The 17,778-nt window shown below is 37.2% G+C and overlaps 1 long non-coding RNA gene across 2 annotated transcripts in view; it reads left to right on the plus strand.

The window, feature by feature from the left end:
• Positions 1–17,778, plus strand: part of LOC109275604 (uncharacterized) — a 79,563-nt gene that overhangs the window by 27,911 nt on the left and 33,874 nt on the right. For both annotated transcript variants that reach the window (XR_002084259.2, XR_008421487.1), the window contains exon 2: positions 6,736–6,823. This is a non-coding gene — a long non-coding RNA (uncharacterized LOC109275604). The remainder of the gene's footprint in view (positions 1–6,735; positions 6,824–17,778) is intronic.

Here is a 17,778-nt window from a genome sequence, read left to right on the forward strand (position 1 = left end):
TGTCCTCAAATTTGTATTTTACACCTTTGAACAGAGACAGGCACACAACTTTTCTTGTGATTTCTAGGTGGCTTAGCTGTATTAAATTAAATTCCTGATTTCTCATTTCAGCAAGTTCTTTGTAATGTGAATTAATAGGAAAAGCAAAGAGTTCCTCCTAAATCTTCTCTCTTGTGTTGAAATTCATATTGAAAGCAAAAGTTTTGCTGTCTAGATTAATGCGGGTCTCCTGAGAAGAAATCATGGATATACGAGTTACTGGGCTTGTGGTTAGTAATGGGAGTGGACCACTTTTGTTTGAACTATTAGATATCCAAGTAAAAAAATATTCTGATACTGTCCAAGGGAAAGAAATCCATAATGCAGGTGTGTGTGTGTGTGTGTGTGCGCGCTTCCTGTTGTATATTGCTTTGTAATGATTTCAAATCTAATGGTTTATGACATTAGGCAAGTTGTTTTGGTCTAAGGGTGAATTTTAGAGGCCGTGTCAGGATATCAGCAGAACTGTTACGGCACCGGGTGCTTATCAGTAGGAACATGTAGTTACTATGATGTAGTAGCCATTTAAAGGTTAAACATTAAGAATTTCTGAGGACTTGCTGACAGTATTCAGTCGGAGTGAGGCTACGTTTTGCTGATTTAAATAGCTCTCGGAAGCGCTTGAGACACTTGCACTTGCTGTGGCCAGTTTACTTTTGGTGGACAGTGGTGTTAAACCGTGCAGCAGTCTCAGGAAGAGAAGGGATATCTGTTCCTGCCTCGGTGAGGCTACACGTTGTAGAGAGGGGTGCAATCTGTATCATGGCCTCCGGAACAAGAACCTGTAGAGCGAGCCACCTTGCCTGCCATCACCCGTGCCATTGTTCACTAGCGACACACCCTAGCAGCGAGGGACCTAAGCACCAGCAGCTGATACTCAGCTTTTCTTTTTTTTAATATCTATTTATTTATTTTGAGGAGAGAGAGAGAGAGAGAGAGAGAGAGAGAGAGAACATGACTGAGATCATGACCCAAGTAGAAATCAAGAGTCTGATGCTTAATTGACTGAGCTACCCAGGTGCCCCTATTTATTGGCTTATTAAGAGACTTTATCCTGTATGCTATTGGCTTGTAAAACATTATAAATTATAATTCCCACAGTGAACCTGGCAAAGACACATCTCAGTCTTGAGTATAATTTACCCTGAACAAAACACCCCCTTTATACTTCAGAAGTAACAATCACATGGTAATTTTCTGCTGATCTGGATGTTTAAGAATTTCATCTCAATTTTTCAACTATTTTTTATTTGCCTATGTTTGTAAGCAAATCGGCACAAAATTCTTCCAAAAAATGTTAGTATGCATCTTTTAAAAGCAATTTTTTTTTTCTAAATTGGGCTTTAGTCACGTATACATGGACAACTATTAAGAACGGGAGAAGAGGAAAACATTTTTAAGTCCCTGTTATAGACTGGGTGCTTTTGCATATTCTACATCATTTAATCTTCAAAAAAATCCTCAGGGGTAGGTATTTTTAGCTCGATTTTTTGCAGATGAAGAAAACGAGGCTCAAAGAAGTAGTGCTATGGGAATACAATAACACTAGTCTAATCAAGTCTCCGCATTTCCTCTTGATGAGTATTTTGATGGCCTTAGGAGAAATGAGTTGGTAACTTGCTTTTAGCCCTTGCTCCAAATCATCTGTGCCATAGCAACACAGCTTACTACAAGGTGATCATAGATAGCAAAATTGTGTCTGTTTGATGTTGCAGAGAAAATAAATTTCCTAACCCCTCGAGATGATAGTGAAAATATTTTAGCTTCCTTTTAACAAAAAAAATATGGTTTATAAGTATGACAAGAAACAAATGAGTAAGTAATAGTTATCTCAGAGTATTTAAATCAATTGGAAATACTTTAGACAGATTTTTGGAGAATATGTAACAGCAGTAACAGAAACGTGCATCAGCTCTTAAAAGCATTTACCTGTTTATAGCAGTCTTAGTAGAAGGTAATGCTTGGATTAAAATAAGATATTGAGCAAGACTTTGAAGTCCTATGAAGCCAGGCATGCCAAGGCCCTGGCATGTAAATGTGCTGTGGACAGAAGCAAGGAAGAGACTGCTTATCAGAAGGATCTTTTCACTTATAAAAGCAAAGTGAGACATTCTATTCTTCTATCTCCAGAAATGGAGTATGTGGGAAAGCTACAAATGTTTTTGTTTTTGTTTTTCAGTTTTCCCAGGCCTTCCAAATAATAGCAGCCTTAGTGATATCCCATTAAAATTGGGCTTTTGGGTTTTTAAGCACGGGCTATTCCTATACAACGAGCAATTGTTCTAACACAAAAGAGGGGCATGTTGGGATCTTAGGATTGTCGTATAGGCAAATATCATGCAAAACATATTAATCTGGTAAGACTAGCTAGACTCATATTCCAAAGTTCAATGTTAATATGAGAGGAATAGCCTCATGCTATACTGTTCTGGACTCAAAGACCTTTGATGACAATCATTTGAAAAATACTCAACTTATTCTCCATAACTTAGTTCATTTGCCTCTTTTTTGAAGTACATGCAGTTTTGTTTCTACTGAAGTTCACTTTCAATACCACTTCATTCATTCATTCACTCGGGACTTGTGAACTGTGACAGGGATAAGTACTTAATTTATTAATAAGTAAATTAATTAAAATATAAATGTATGTGCTTAAGCGCAGATGAGAGACAGAAATCATATGCTCTCTGAGTGTAGAAAGAGAAAGCATTGGCAAAGTGGGTGATTAAGAATGGCATCAGCAAGAACGTGGTATTTAGACTGAAATAAAAAGAGGTCAGATTTATACATGTAAAGCTGGCAGCTGAGGATCTCGGAATAGTGATATCCAATTAACGAACGAGAGAGAGAGGAAGAGAGAGAAAACCAAGGAGAGGCTCAAGATCATACATGTTAAGAGGGTAGGAATAAGAAAAAAGAATTTGCAAAAGAGAAATAAAGGAAAAGTAAAATGGCAATATTTATTGCCAGTTGAACTGACGTTTTAAAGAGAAAGTTTGAAGGGAAAGGTGATACGGATTGTAATTACTAGAGTGAAATGAAGAGAAATCTGGCAAGTTAAGGATGAAGAAAGCCTTTGACGTTCATTGATCAACGGAAATCGAGAAAACAGCTTTAGTGAAGTGGAAGAAGAAAGAAACCTTACCGCAAGAGGTTCAGAATAAGTCCACGGTGAGCCTGTAGAGTCAATAAATAAAGGTTTCACCTTTGAAAAATGTGGCCATGAAGTGAAGGATTGGTATAAGGCAGAAGCTTTAGACTAATAACTTGAGTGGTAGTAAAAGTATGGATTGAAGAGACTATGTTTTTTTGAGTCGAGTAGACGCGTGAAAAAATTAGTCTTTGTTGAGTAAGGAACCACTACGGTGGGATACATAAAGATAGATTATATAAGAAAACAACAACAACAACAACAACATTTAAAGTCCAAGGAAAAGCTTGGTTTTCCTGTAGTGGGAAAAGTTTTTCAGGTTAGTGAGAGAGAGATTAAAAACACTGCTGTAAAGTAGTGATGAGGCAGCTAATATTTTCCTAAGAACTTCTAATTTTATATATTGGCTAATTTTGCAACTTTCCCGGAGAATAGAAGGTCACGTGACGAACACAGAGGCACCAGGTGCCTGCTGCGATGGATCTGAGGGACAGCACATCGACTTGAAGGAAAAAGACAGGTGTTACTAAGCAGGGATTTCTACAGCAGAGCTGTTCTGAATGATGCAAAGGTACAAAATAGACGAATTGAGGAATGCTATAAAATGAGGAAAATCGCACCGCTGAGATGGTTGAGAAATCAAGATACAGCCTGTTGTCAATAAGGGTTGTCAGAGTGGCTGAGGATGATGAAATGGAAGTGGTAAAAAAAGGAACCTGTGAGTCGGGTGACAAAATCCTTTTTAAAAAAATGTTAGAGTGTGTCCTTAAATAGCTGATTCATAAAGTTTGGTGTGCTTTATAATCATTCTAGGAAATATTTAAACACCGAGCCATACCCTTGCAGATTAAAAGTTATCAGGTTTCAGGGACAACTTGACCACTTATATATTGATTGTCTCTTCCAATAATTAGTAGCCTAAATATTGAGATCATTATCTTAAATACATATATATATATATACACACATATATACATATATGCATAGAATAAATGATGAGGAAAGAAATGTTGAAAAAAGTGCAAATAATAGAGAAAAAGTTAAAGTTTGTAGAAAGATTCCCAATGCTTTTCTTTTTCTTTTTTTAATTTTTTTTTGTTTTTTTATTGTTTTATTATTATTTTTTATTTTGAGAGAGAGAGACAGAGAGTGAGCAGGGGAGGCACAGACAGAGAGGGAGACACAGAATCTGAAGCAGGCTCCAGGCTCCAGGCTCCAAGGTGTCAGAACAAAGTCCAACACGGGGCTGAAATCATGAACCGTGAGATCGTGACCTGAGCCGAAGTCAGATGTTCAACCGACTGAACCACCAAGGCGCCCCTTCAATTTGAGCAATTCTAAATGCATATCTCATCAAGTCAAAAATGCCCCTAATAGGTGCCTAGTATGTGCTCAGAAGGCACCAAATGCTGTAGAATGGAAGTAGTGATTTATAATCCTTTCCCTCAGAAAGGTGAAGATGTCGTGAATATTTAAGTGAACAAAATTAAAAGAACAGAAGACCCAGGTAATGGGGACACTGGCCACTGATTTCTGAAGTCTCACTCATGTGATTCTGGACACAGTGTGCTCTGAATTCTCTTAAAACACATAAAACCAATGCCGTGTAGTTCTTTGGAGTGGTCCAATTAATTAACTTAACATGTAGGTTCTTGCAAATTGGAAAATCATTCTAGGAGGACTAATTGACAATACCTCTTAACATCCTAATAAATAGAGACCTTACCTAAATTTTAACATCTACAATTTTAGGATACTGCTTAACTACATATAATGATATATAAAATGCTCGAAAGACGTCTTTAGGGACGCCTGGGTGGCTCAGTCAGTTAAGCACACAACTCTTGGTTTTGGCTCAGGTCATGGTCTCACAGTTGGTGAGATCAGCACATCTGTGCTGACAGTGCAGAGCCTGCTTGGGATTCTCTTTTTCCTTCTCTCTCTGCCCCTCCCCTGCCTGCTCTCTGTCCTTCTCAAAATAAATAAGTAAACTTAAAAATTGTTTTAAAAGAATATATTTATTTATGCATAAGAAAGAGAAATTAAAAGATGGGAAATAAGTCTGATGCGTTAAAAACTTCAGTGATTCCTCTTAACCATTTTGGCTATACTATCTAGGCACTTTTACCTTTAGGATCTGATTCCTCCATTAACAAATATTTAAAATTATATTTTACAATGATATTGGTATAAAGACAATATTATATATTAAAATATTTTCTTTGACTTAAAATTTCAGTTTCTTTGGATCTTAAAAGAACATAGAGGGACTCCTGGGTGGCTCAATCAGTTGACCCTCTGACTCCTGTTAGGTCATGATCTCTCGGTTTGTGGGTTCAAGCCCCACGTTGGGCTCTATGCTGACAGTGCAGAGACTGCCTGGGATTCTCTCCCTCCACCTCTCTCTGCCCCTCCCCCACTCGCGTTTTCTCTCTCAAAAATAAATAATCTTAATTTTTTTTTACTTTTTTAATGTTTATTTATTTTTGAGAGAAAGAGACAGAGTGTGAGTGGGGCAGGGGCAGAGGGAGAGGGAGATACAGAATCCGAAGCAGACTCCAGGCTCTGAGCTGTCAGCACAGATCCCAATGTGGGACTCGAACCCACAAACTGTGAGATCATGACCTGAGCTGAAGTCAGATGCTTAACCGACTGAGCCACCCAGGTGCCCCTCCCAATGCTTCTTAAAAGCAAGGAAAGGGAAAAGTTTCTGAAGGGTCATGCAGTGTCCTAAAATATGGCCTCATCCTTACATTTGGAGTAGCCCTGTGTGGGTGTGACAGCTGAGGTTTTCCATCACCTGTATATAGTTCATCAAATCTCACTGCAAATTAAATTTCTCAGGGGCAGGGGTTGAATATTTCTTATTCTTATTTCAACTCTTAGAAAATTGCAGACTATCAACAAACATTAGGGGAACTGCAGCCATCCATAGTGACTTCAACCAGACATTGGTTGTGAATTGTGATTATTGGAGGAGTTAGGTCACTTATCTTGGTGCACTTAAAAGCAAAATCCTAAATTTTATTTTAGTAAGAGAATTCCTATTCAAAGTCACTACTGATTTCTTGTAATGAGGAAAGCAAAGCAATGGACGATGAACGTTTTTTGTATCGGTAAAATATCTAGAAGAGTCTGTTAGTTCACACCTTTAAAAAGAACATCCACTCAGGGTTCTTAAAATTATTTTTAATGTTTATTTTCGAGAGAGAGAGAGACAAAGTGTGAACAGAGGAGGGGCAGAGAGAGAGGGAGACACAGAATCCAAAGCAGGATCCAGGCTCTGAGCTGTCAGCATAGAGACCGAGGCAGGGCTCAAATACATGGACCTTGAGATCATGACCTGAGCCGGAACTGGACGTTTAACCAGCTGAGCCACCCAGGTGTCCCTATCCATTAATGGTTCTTGGATAACTTACTCAATATTAGTAAAATACCTCAAGTTGAGATATTATTATGAGGCTTTTGCTTAAATAAAGGTTGCTTCATGAAGAAGGAATGGATGTTTCTGAGTGAGATTTTGTAATAAATGATTGTTTTTGTAGGTTGAGCAGAAAAGAGGAAATATGCTGAACATTTTAGGAGGTGGCAAAGCCCTGACTCTCAGATCTAAGAAGAAGCTGCTGGCAGTAGGTAAGGAGAGGGATGGGAGGGAGCAGGTATCAGACTGAAAGTTCTAGGGACAGGAATGGACACTTAACTTTAAGAAGCAGTGATGTCTGGCCTCCAACTTTGTACTTTCTTTTCAATGTTGTAAATTGCCTACATAGTATATGTATATATTTCCTCAAGTAGTTTTGAGTTACCAATGTCTTAGGGAATAGAGGAAAAGGTTGTGTCCATTTTCACAGGTAAAGGATGGACAAAATAACCACAAAAGAATGGCTGGATATAAAGGAAATGACTAGAAATAATGAAGAACCATTTGAGACAAAAATTCAGAGGAAGATGTGACAAGTAACCACTAAGACATATAAGCACTCCCTAGGGGTTCTCAGACTTATTCTGCAGGAAAGATCCTGATGTCACAGACTGGGACTTTATTTAATTTAGATATTAAGGGAAACGGTATGCAGAAACTTTGGGATGTGGAATCGCATTATTTAAATGCTACCTGAAATTACCACATAGACAATTTACAGAAATTCAAACACTGTAAATATCAAAATGAAGAAATCCAAGCACTACATGTAGTAAGCCAAGCACAGTTCTAATGTGGAGGTTCATCTGACACTTTACTCATCCTCTATTTTTATTTTCCCCCAGTGGGTGACTTCCTAGAGGCTGTCTTCTATGACATGACATCTCTCTTCTCACACTGATTCCCCTCCTGTGGCAGAATCCCTACAAGGGTACCATCAGAAGAGTTTTAGAATTTCAGTGTAGTGACCAAAACAGATTAAAATATACATTAAAAAACACACTTCTATTTTAAACATTTCTTAATTGGGATAATGTGCTTCTGTGGCAAGCTACTAAAGTATACTTACTGTGTAATACAATGACTAATTAATCCTGAAAAATGTGTTAGGATGTAATTGTGAAGTTTTAGCAACTTAAATAAGCTTCTCAGATAACTTGTTCTAATGGGGGAAAATATCCCAGAAGAAGATCCTGTTAGTCATTAGGTGATAGGATTACATTGTTAAAATCATCTACTTATGTAGCTATGATTCTATCAACCTTTGTGTCTGCATGTATGTACGTGAATGGTTAAGCTAAATTACTTGGGTTTTTACCCAAATAATTTACCGTTCAAAAATGGCATGCAGTGACTATTTGTAATTTTGCTGATACTGATGTTATTAAAAACACTAGAAACACTTGGAAAGTTATGCACTTTTTTCTATCCATATTTCAACCTACACCCATGAATATATATATGGGTGTATATAAAATTTTAAAAGTTTTTTCTCAAAAAAGTAAAAATAGATCTACCCTATGACCCAGCAATAGCACTGCTAGGAATTTACCCAAGGGATACAGGAGTACTGATGCACAGGGGCACTTGTACCCCAATGTTTATAGCGGCACTCTCAACAATAGCCAAATTATGGAAAGACCCTAAATGTCCATCAACTGATGAATGGATAAAGAAATTGTGGTTTATATACACAATGGAATACTGCGTGGCAATGAGAAAGAATGGAATATGGCCTTTTGTAGCAACGTGGATGGAACTGGAGAGTGTTATGCTAAGTGAAATAAGTCATACAGAGAAAGACAGATACCATATGTTTTCACTCTTATGTGGATCCTGAGAAATTTAACAGAAGACCATGGGGGAGGGGAAGGGGAAAAAAAAAGATAGGAGGGAGCCAAACTTAAGAGAGAGGTTCTTAAAAACTGAGAACAAACTGAGGGTTGATGGGGGTGGGAGGGAGGGGAAAGTTGGGTGATGGGTATTGAGGAGGGCACCTTTTGGGATGAGCACTGGGTGTTGTATGGAAACCAATTTGACAATAAATTTCATATTTAAAAATAAATAAATAAATAAATAAATAAATAAATAAATAAATAGTTTTTCTTTCTAGAATTTCTGTATGGGATACAGCCTTCTTGTGTTATTTTCTTTGTGTTGTTTTCTTTTGTTTATTTTATTTTATTTTATTTTACTTTATTTTATTTTATTTTTAGAGAGAGAGAGTGGGAGAAAGTCGCAGGGGATGAAAGAGAGAAGGGAGAGAGAAAGAGAGAATCTTAAGCAGGCTCCACGCTCGGTGTGGTGCCTGACACAGGGCTCCATCCCACGACCCTGGGATCATGATCTGAGCTGAAATCAAGAATTGGATGCTCAACCGACTGAGCCAGCCAGGCGCCACCCTGTGCCTTTTTCTAAACTCTGGAGACTCATTTGGATTTGTCTCACCTGTCTGACATTACTGTGACTCTAGCATCTATTCAGCCTTCTCCCCATCCTCCCCCCACCGCCATAGGGCAAAGTTGTTTTTTTTTTTTTTTACTCTTTTTGTTTCTTAAATGTTTCTTTATTTTTGAGAGAGACAGAGCACGACCTGGGAAGGGGCAGAGAGAGAGAGAGAGAGGGAGGGAGGCATAGAATCTGAAGAAGGCTCCAGGCTCTGAGCTGTTAGCACAGAGCCTGATGCAAGGCTCAAACTCACAGACTGTGAGATCATTACCTGAGTCAAATTCGAATGCTTAACTGAGCCACCCAGATGCCCCCAAACCAAAGCTGTATTTTTTTTTTTTATTTTAGGCTAATTTTTAAAAAGTAGAAATATAACTAAGGAGGGAACTAAGCAACATCAAGAAATTAAAATACACTAATGCTGCTTTGCATACATGCTCAATTTTTTATGACTGGACTCAAATGACTGGCCCTACAGAATTTTGTTTTAATGTGATCAATCATCTATTGTTAAATTTGTAATATTTCTCCCTATTTTGGCATCCAGTTACCATGAGTTACCCTTTGGATTTCTCAAATTCAGTTTTACTCATCAAATTTTGCTTGCCCTAGTGTCTTAATCCTTTAGTGCTTATTGATGTTACACTGATACAACAATCAAGTAATAAACTTATAACTTCTCCTGTATTTGGGTATTTCAAAATACAGTTGAGTCACATACACCTACATTGTTCATTTATTCATTTAAAGATTAATTCAAATGTACTAATTTAATGCCTATTGTGTGCCAAAATTTGCATTGTATTTAGGGGCACCAAAACCAAATTCCTCTACTCTACATAATGGGAACTTCAAGAATGCAGTCATGAAATCCCATTTAGAGTATATAAATAGAGAGCTGTCTTTTCATCTATCTCCTTGTCTCAGTTTTGCACCAAGATACTAAGATTTTATATTCTGACCACCTGAACTATAACTTTCATAGTATATTGTCAACACTAAAAGTCACCTGCTGGTCTACGTGCCTTCTGTGGAAATATAATATTGAGGTTTCCTGTTGGGCCAATATATTTTTATATATTATGTATCTAGGTAGTTATATTTGTAGCCCCTCTGCCTGATTCTTGTAGCCCTTTGACTAATTCACTTAAGACACAAAATGCTAAAATTGCATTCTTTGTGGGACATAAAATGCCTACTCCAGACTCATAATCAGAACAGATCCAGCAGACTTCTAAAAATGATATGAAGTATATTTGGATGAAATTACTGCCTCCATGGTGCAACGTTATGACAGTATGTTTGTGGGTTTTTGTTTTCTGTTTTTTCCTACCTTTAGTTTTTGGATTCATCTATGACCACAATAAGCCTAAACAACAACAAACTTCTTAATAACCACTAAGGAACTAAATAACTAGATCAATATCTCTGACAATGTGGGCTTGTACCTACAAAATTTATAAACACATATGGATTCAGGGAAGATAATTTTATTCAATATTGTTCCCATAAAATACCCAGAATTCCATCACTAGGCATTTATTAACTCTATTTTTCAATTGATAAAAATTTGTAATCATTTTGGCCAGTAACCTCTCTCACCTGTGTCATGTGAATGCCAACTTGAAAGAAGCATAAGAAAACATTTTATTGGGGACTCTGAAAAAGATGATACATTATAACCTACTAAAAAAGAAAGCACCAAAACAATTCTCTGAACTTTTTTATTATAAGGGAAATATTGTGATGATATGTGAATTATTTCTAATGCTTGTTTATATATACATGTGGAAATGAGAAATGAGAAATTTGGAAATTAATCTGTTTGGGTTTAGGTAGCTAATTCTAATTTCATCTTCAAAATGTACTTTGGAACATGATTCAATTTGTTTATCTGAAGGAATAAGTTAACTAGCTAGCTATATCTATACCACATCTCATATTTCTACTTTATTTTGTTTTCCCCATTTAAAAGTGGCACAATTATTTTAGAAAAAAATACTAAAAAAATTTAACAAGAGAACTTTGATAAAGTTCTACTGAGAAGAAAACATGAACTTTGCCAGTGATAATTTCACTGCAGTCCTTTATCTGTTCATTTTTATGCAGTTTAAGATAACCACATATATCTATATTTTTATGTTCAGATAATTTCCCTCCAATCATGTAAGCTACTAGCTTATAAAAATAATTTTGATGGCAATATACCCTATTACATGAGAAAAATATAATTTACTTAATATCCAAATCATAATGCGGTTTCATATATAAACTATCTCAGAGATGAGTAAATTATTTAATGATTAAACCCACTGTTTTAATTATGAATATGTTAATATAAGACATGTACTCAAAATAAAAAAAAAATATGAATTCCTCAGTTAAGTATTTGAACCTAAATCTCCAATGAAAGCCAAAAAAAAAAAAAAAAAGATATTTAGAAATAATGTATTTTATATGCTTTAATCCAATCAGGTAATAATTGTGTTAACTAACACTATAGATATTAGAATATTGTTATAAATTAATATCCAAACAAATCGTTGGTTTAGTGTAGTATATACAACATGTCTCTGTAATGTGGTTAACCAAAACAAAGATCCAAAAGTTCTAGCCACTTTGATTGGGCACATGAAGTTGAAATAATAGAACTTTACCTCACTGTGCTTCAATCACTTTTGGTTAAATAGGCATAACAGTAATGATACTTGCTGTCAACACCTCACCCCCCACCAGCACAAAAAAAAAAAAAAAAAAGAAAAAGAAAAAAAATACATAGAGATTTTGCCCTACATGCAAGCTACCTGGTTTTGTTTGGTCATTTTTTTCATGGATCCTGGTAGAAAACACGAGTGTCCTGTGTTATAAAGTCAACGACTGCTTCATTACTCATAGCAATAGCTGGATTATTAACACTTTTGTGCTGGTTCTCTGAGCCCTAATTCCCACAGAACTATGCAAAGATGGCTTGATGACACTTGTCCAGTGTGTTGTATTATGAAAGAGGACCGTGCTTTTAGGTAATTTGAATCTTTTATAAGCATTTGCTTCTTTTGCCCTGGAAGGAGATGTTACCTTTATTATCCTGGACAGTAAGCGTACCCATCTCATGCTCTGGAGGAAGGCACTATATCTTCCAAAGCTACACTCCTCAAATATCCTTGAAAGATAATTCAGAACGAAGGACAGTGCATCCCTTTAAGATAAGCACAAAAATAATGGACCCATAGAACACTACCTCTCAATGCTCACCTAGTAGGTTTTCGATGTATATATTCACACATTCATGTATGTGTGTATATACAGTCATTTTTATATTTCATGTGTATAAAGCATACAGTGACCTATTACCATTTGTTATTATCCAATTCAGCATTCTCTGATTTTCTCTGTAGTACAAAGCATTCTAAAAGGTGTTGAAGATAAAATATCAAAAGTTCATTCAAAGAGGGACACCTGGGTGGCTCAGTCGGTTAAGCGTCTGACTGCAGCTCAGGTCACGATCTCCCGGTTTGTGAGTTCGAGTCCCGCGGTGGGCTCTGTGTTGACAGCTCGGAGCCTGGAGCCTGCTTCAGATTCTGTATCTCCTTCTCTCTCTGTCCCATCCCCCATTTGTGCTCTGTCTCTCTCTATCAAAAATAAATAAATGTAAAAAAAATTAAAGTTCATTCAAAGAAATTGCATACTCAGGCTTTAGACAAATAACTACATAAACAGTTTTGAGTATATATTTTCAAAGGTAATGACCTAGGCTATGGTGGCCTATGGAAACCACTTATTTAATTTTAGATCTGAAACATGAGTGGAGCTAGGCAGCTGGCTTTGGGAACAGAGAACATTCTTAGCATAGAGATCAAAAGTTTCTAAAATGGAAAAGAACATGGCAGTCTCGAGAAATAAAAGCAAACAGATATGGCTTGAATATAGAAACCTGGAAAAAAGAGGTAGAGTATGAGGCAGGAGAATGGATTAGCTCACATCAGGCAAAAACTTTTTGGTCATGCTAGTATTTTGGTATTGCTTCTATGGGCAATGTAGTGGTATAAGCAAAATAAGGCATATTTCTCCTACCATGCCAAACAATCAAGACTGCAACTCAGATTTATTCACTCAATCACTATTCTTCATTCTGTACAGAAACCTGAGTGCAGAACAAACCCTCCTTGGTAGATTCAACCAAGTTGAAGTAATTGTGTTCTCTATGGGTAATGTAAGAGCAATTTTCAGACAAGTTTAAACCCAAGAAAATCAGAGAGAAGAAAGGAACTACAAAGTGTTGATTATTTCCTGGGATTACATATGAATTTTGTCATTAAAAGAAAAAAATGGATGTGGGGAGCCTGGGTGGCTCAGTCCGTTGAACGTCTGACTTTGGCTCAGATCATGATCTCTCAGTTGACAAGTTCAAGCTCCGTGTTGGGCTCTGTGCTTCAGCTCAGAGCCTGGAGCTTGCTTTGGATTCTGTATCTCCCTCTCTTTCTTCTCCCACACCCCCACCCCCACCCCCGGTCATGCTCTGTCTCTCTCTATCTCAAAAATAACCCCCCCCCCCAAAAAAAAATTTAAAAATGGATGTTACAAAGTTTTCTATGTGGAGTTAGTAAATTTTTGCAGAAATAAGGACAAAGGCTCTATTTCGGTGAAATACACACATGAGGAAAATGAGTTTTATCAACTACGTTGTTCTTTCTAACCTCAAATTGAGAAATTAAAGGGCTATATAAATTGCAAACAGCCTGTCCGAGCAAGTTCAGCATTGAATTAGGGCTTTGAAACATTTGCTGCCTGGAGTAGGCTGTTTTGAACTTGTTTCAAAGTCTCTAGAGGCCGAGGAAATTTTATTATGTAAATTTAGGCCCACAGAAACTAAATCCTTCCATACCCTCATTACTCTAGAGTAAGGGGGTGTAGAAGACGAATATATGCTTTTAATAAGCAAATAGATGTACTATAATCTTAATAGAGAGAATGAAGATCATATGTAATCTCACTGAGGTGAAATTTGGGCTTTTTCATATACCGTAAGTCACTTTAAGAGCAGAGAGATTAGGTTATCATAATCTAAATTCACAGAAACGTAATTTTAAAAACATTATTCATACTTGATCTCTTCCCTCAGCTATAGTACATATCTCATGAATACTAGCCAGCTATTTTTTATAGACTTCTGCTACCTTAACCAAGACTGTTGTGATGATTACAAAAAGATAAAGAGATAACTAGAAACCCATGATGAAATGTTAAAATATTGAGAATGCGTAGTGGCTAAAATCTTCCCAAACAAAGAATTTGGTGGTGTCAATACTGTTAGAAAAATATACAACAAGAAAACTGTTCAATGCAAAATGTTAAATAATAACAGTGAGGGAGAAAAGCAGCCCGCTAGCCATACTGTAACAAAATGAAGCTGATAATTAAAACAAAACAAAACAAAACAGAACTTTCCAGAGTTTACTCATGTTGGAGACCTTGCATCCATATCCATGCTGCCTATGATCTCAGGAAATTTTCTGCAAAATGACAAACTTTACAACATGTAGGTACAATATCCTGAACTAGGGGCATCTGGGTGGCTCAGTCAGTTAAGCATCCAACGCTAGATTGTGCTCAGGTCATAATCCCAGGGTAATAGGATCGAGCACCATGGTAGGCTCAACGCTGAGCATGGAGCCTGCTCAAGATTCTCTCTCTCTATGGGGCACCTGGGTGGCTCAGTTAAGTATCTGACGCTTGGCTTTGGCTCAGGTTGTCATCTCATGGGTCCTGAGTTCAAGCTTTGTGTCAGGCTCTGTGCTGACAGCAGGGATCCTGCTTGGGATCTACTCTCCATCTCTCTGCACCTCCCCTGCTCACTCTCCCTCTCTCCCAAAACAAATAAATAATTTCCTGAACTACATCCTATGGCTTACATGCTAACATTTTTATAGTATTGCAGAATATAATGTTGCAAAAACCAATCTTCTGACACTTGGCATGTCAATAAGTCAGATACATAAAATTGGTCTATAAAAGTACTAACAAAGAATTATAATTATTCATTCATTAGATAGTTATAGAGTTCTACTATTATGCTCGGCTCTAGAGGTATACAAAAATAAATGTCATGAAGTCTACCTTCAAAAAAGTTGTTAATAGGAAGGTAACATGCATAAACAAATAACCATGAAATCTAAATGAGAAAATGGCTACGCTCGGGAGACTTCACTCACTTTTGTTAGTACTATGTCCTACATCAGGGAAGAAATGAGAATCATTCTTACTAGCACATAATTAAGGTATATATTTAAGATAAGGCTGATTAATGTTACCAGGCTATAACTTCACATGCATCAAAAATATCAATTATCTTCTCGTTTTATTTGAGCCTTTTCAAATGATATTGTAACATGTTGCACTATACTTCCCATCTCTGCTATCCAGTTAGAGGAAACTATATATTGTGTCTCTAACCCTTTCCAAAGTTCCATTTTCAGTCATTATTTTCACTGTAGTAAGCAGATTTTTAAGATAGCCCCCAGGATTAGCGGCCCCTTGTATACTTCCTTTCCTTTGGGTATATGCAGAATCTGTGCCTATGATGAAATATCATTCCTGTGATTTAGTTATTTACTAGTCTGTTGACTTTAAGTCATTTAAAAGAGAGACGATCTGGGTGGGCCAGACTTAATCAGGTAAGCCCTTTTGAAAAAGGACTGGGTCCTTTCTGAAGTCAGACATTTCCAAAGTTTGAGAGGGGCCATCAAAGGGGTTATAGCACAAAGAACTGCGAACAGCTTCCAGATGCTGAAGGTGGCCCCGGGCCAATAGTTAGCAAGTCAACCCAGGCTCCAGGCCTATAATTAAAGAAGCTAAAATTTGCCAACAGCTAAGTGAGCTTAAAAGAGTACCTGGACCTCTAAAAAGAAATACGGCGCAACTGAAGACCTGACTGCAGCTTTGTGAGACCCAGAGCAGAGAGTCTGTCCAGGCTTCTGCCCAATAAAAATGGTGAAATAATAAAGATTGCTTTAATTTGCTGAGATTGTGGTCATTGGTTATATAGCTGTGTAAACAACAAAACCTGTTTCCTGCCCTAAAATCAAAAGGTGAAGCCACAGTTTGGCCCCTATTCCTAAAGCAGCTCCTTCAAACTGCCAGAAACTAGACCTTCTTAGCTCATCTCTCCCTTGATGATCCCCTTGTCAGTGTCCCCAAGCTGATTTTGTTTGTTTTGCAGATCAATGTAACTTAAGATCTCAGTTGAGAAGCTAAGTGTTAACCACTTTCTCTAAAGGCCACAAATGTCCTAATTTGCCCCACATTTTGATGGTCTTAAAGATCTTTGTCCCTCGAGAATCAGTCAAGCTCTTCCCAGGAGGCTATGTAGCTCCCATAACATGGAAGCTGAGGCTTATTATCACTGCCAGAAGGTCTTCATGGCAGCAAGGCGTCTATTTGTATTTTTGTATTTTTGTTGTGCTCCTTTCATGTTGCTTGTGATTGTATAGCCCTGTTTAAACTTGCTGTGTAGTTTCATCTCTAACGTTTTGAGAGTCACTCACTTAAGTATTGGTCTCTCACAATACATTATTAATCCTTCTATTTGTTGTTCTATGTTCTTTTTTTTTTAATTAAAAAAAATTAATGTTTATTTATTTTTGAGACAGAGAGAGACAGAGCATGAGCTGAGGAGTGTAGAGAGAGAGCAGGAGACACAGAATCCAAAGCAGGCTCCAGGCTCTGAGCTGTCAGCATAGAGCCCGATGCGGGGCTCAAACTCACAAACTAAGAGATCATGACCCGAGCTGAAGTCGGACACCCAACCATTGAGCCACGCAGGCGCCCCTGTTCTATGTTCTTTTTATTGCTACTGTTTTTTTGCTGCACTAGTGACAAATCCAGGCCTACATTTTCTCTTTACAGAATCTTAATTTAGGAAGCAGAACTTAAGGAACTGAGAGTACTAAACAAGAGGAAGGAGAAGATGTAGGAAAAAAATTTCATTCTTTCACTTATTTCTCATCAAATATTTTAAAAGGTCTAATCCAAGCTCCTTCCAAAAAACAGAGTCCTTTTTTCTAAGGACACCCTCCCCCCAGCCAGCCACACTGTCACATCTGGTTCTCCAAAGCCAGGACTCTACTCCAACTATGTGATTCTTACCCAAGTGCCTCTTTCTTTTCTCCCTCAGGGATCTCACAGCTTTTGTTGAGAAGTCTAGATCTTGCTAGATCTTTCTCTTCTTAAGACCAGTCTTTCCAGTCTTATCTCTTTCTGTTCAATTTTAGGCAGAATTCTGTGTCCCAGAATTACAGCAATCTGATATTTTTCTCAAAAGGAGAGTTGGGGCGTGTATGCAGAGAGATTTCTTTGGCAAAACGGTGATGTGTTTTTGCTTGTTTGTTTCTACCCATAGAGGAGTAGAGATTGTTAATAAACTACTCAGGTTTTCTTTTAACTCTCCTGTCTGGGTAAATTGACTTAAAAATTCAAATTTTACATTTACAAATGTAGATTTAAAAAAAAAATGTCAAAAAAACAGTATGTAGCTCGAAGGATTCAGGTTTTGAGTCAATGTCTCTGATACGTTCTTCAACACGGTGGAGCTGTCAGTAATGTTTTCATTCAGAAAGTGAGCAAAGTATTTCCCTTTGAATTAGATTTTCACACTGTAATGCTTAGAAACATGAATATATGGACTGTGCCCTCTGGGATATTGGTTGAGAGCCAGTTACCAGGA

The sequence above is a fragment of the Panthera pardus genome, unplaced genomic scaffold (genome assembly GCF_024362965.1).
Source record: "Panthera pardus isolate Hobbes unplaced genomic scaffold, ASM2436296v1 HiC_scaffold_13, whole genome shotgun sequence".
NCBI classification, from domain to species: domain Eukaryota; kingdom Metazoa; phylum Chordata; class Mammalia; order Carnivora; family Felidae; genus Panthera; species Panthera pardus.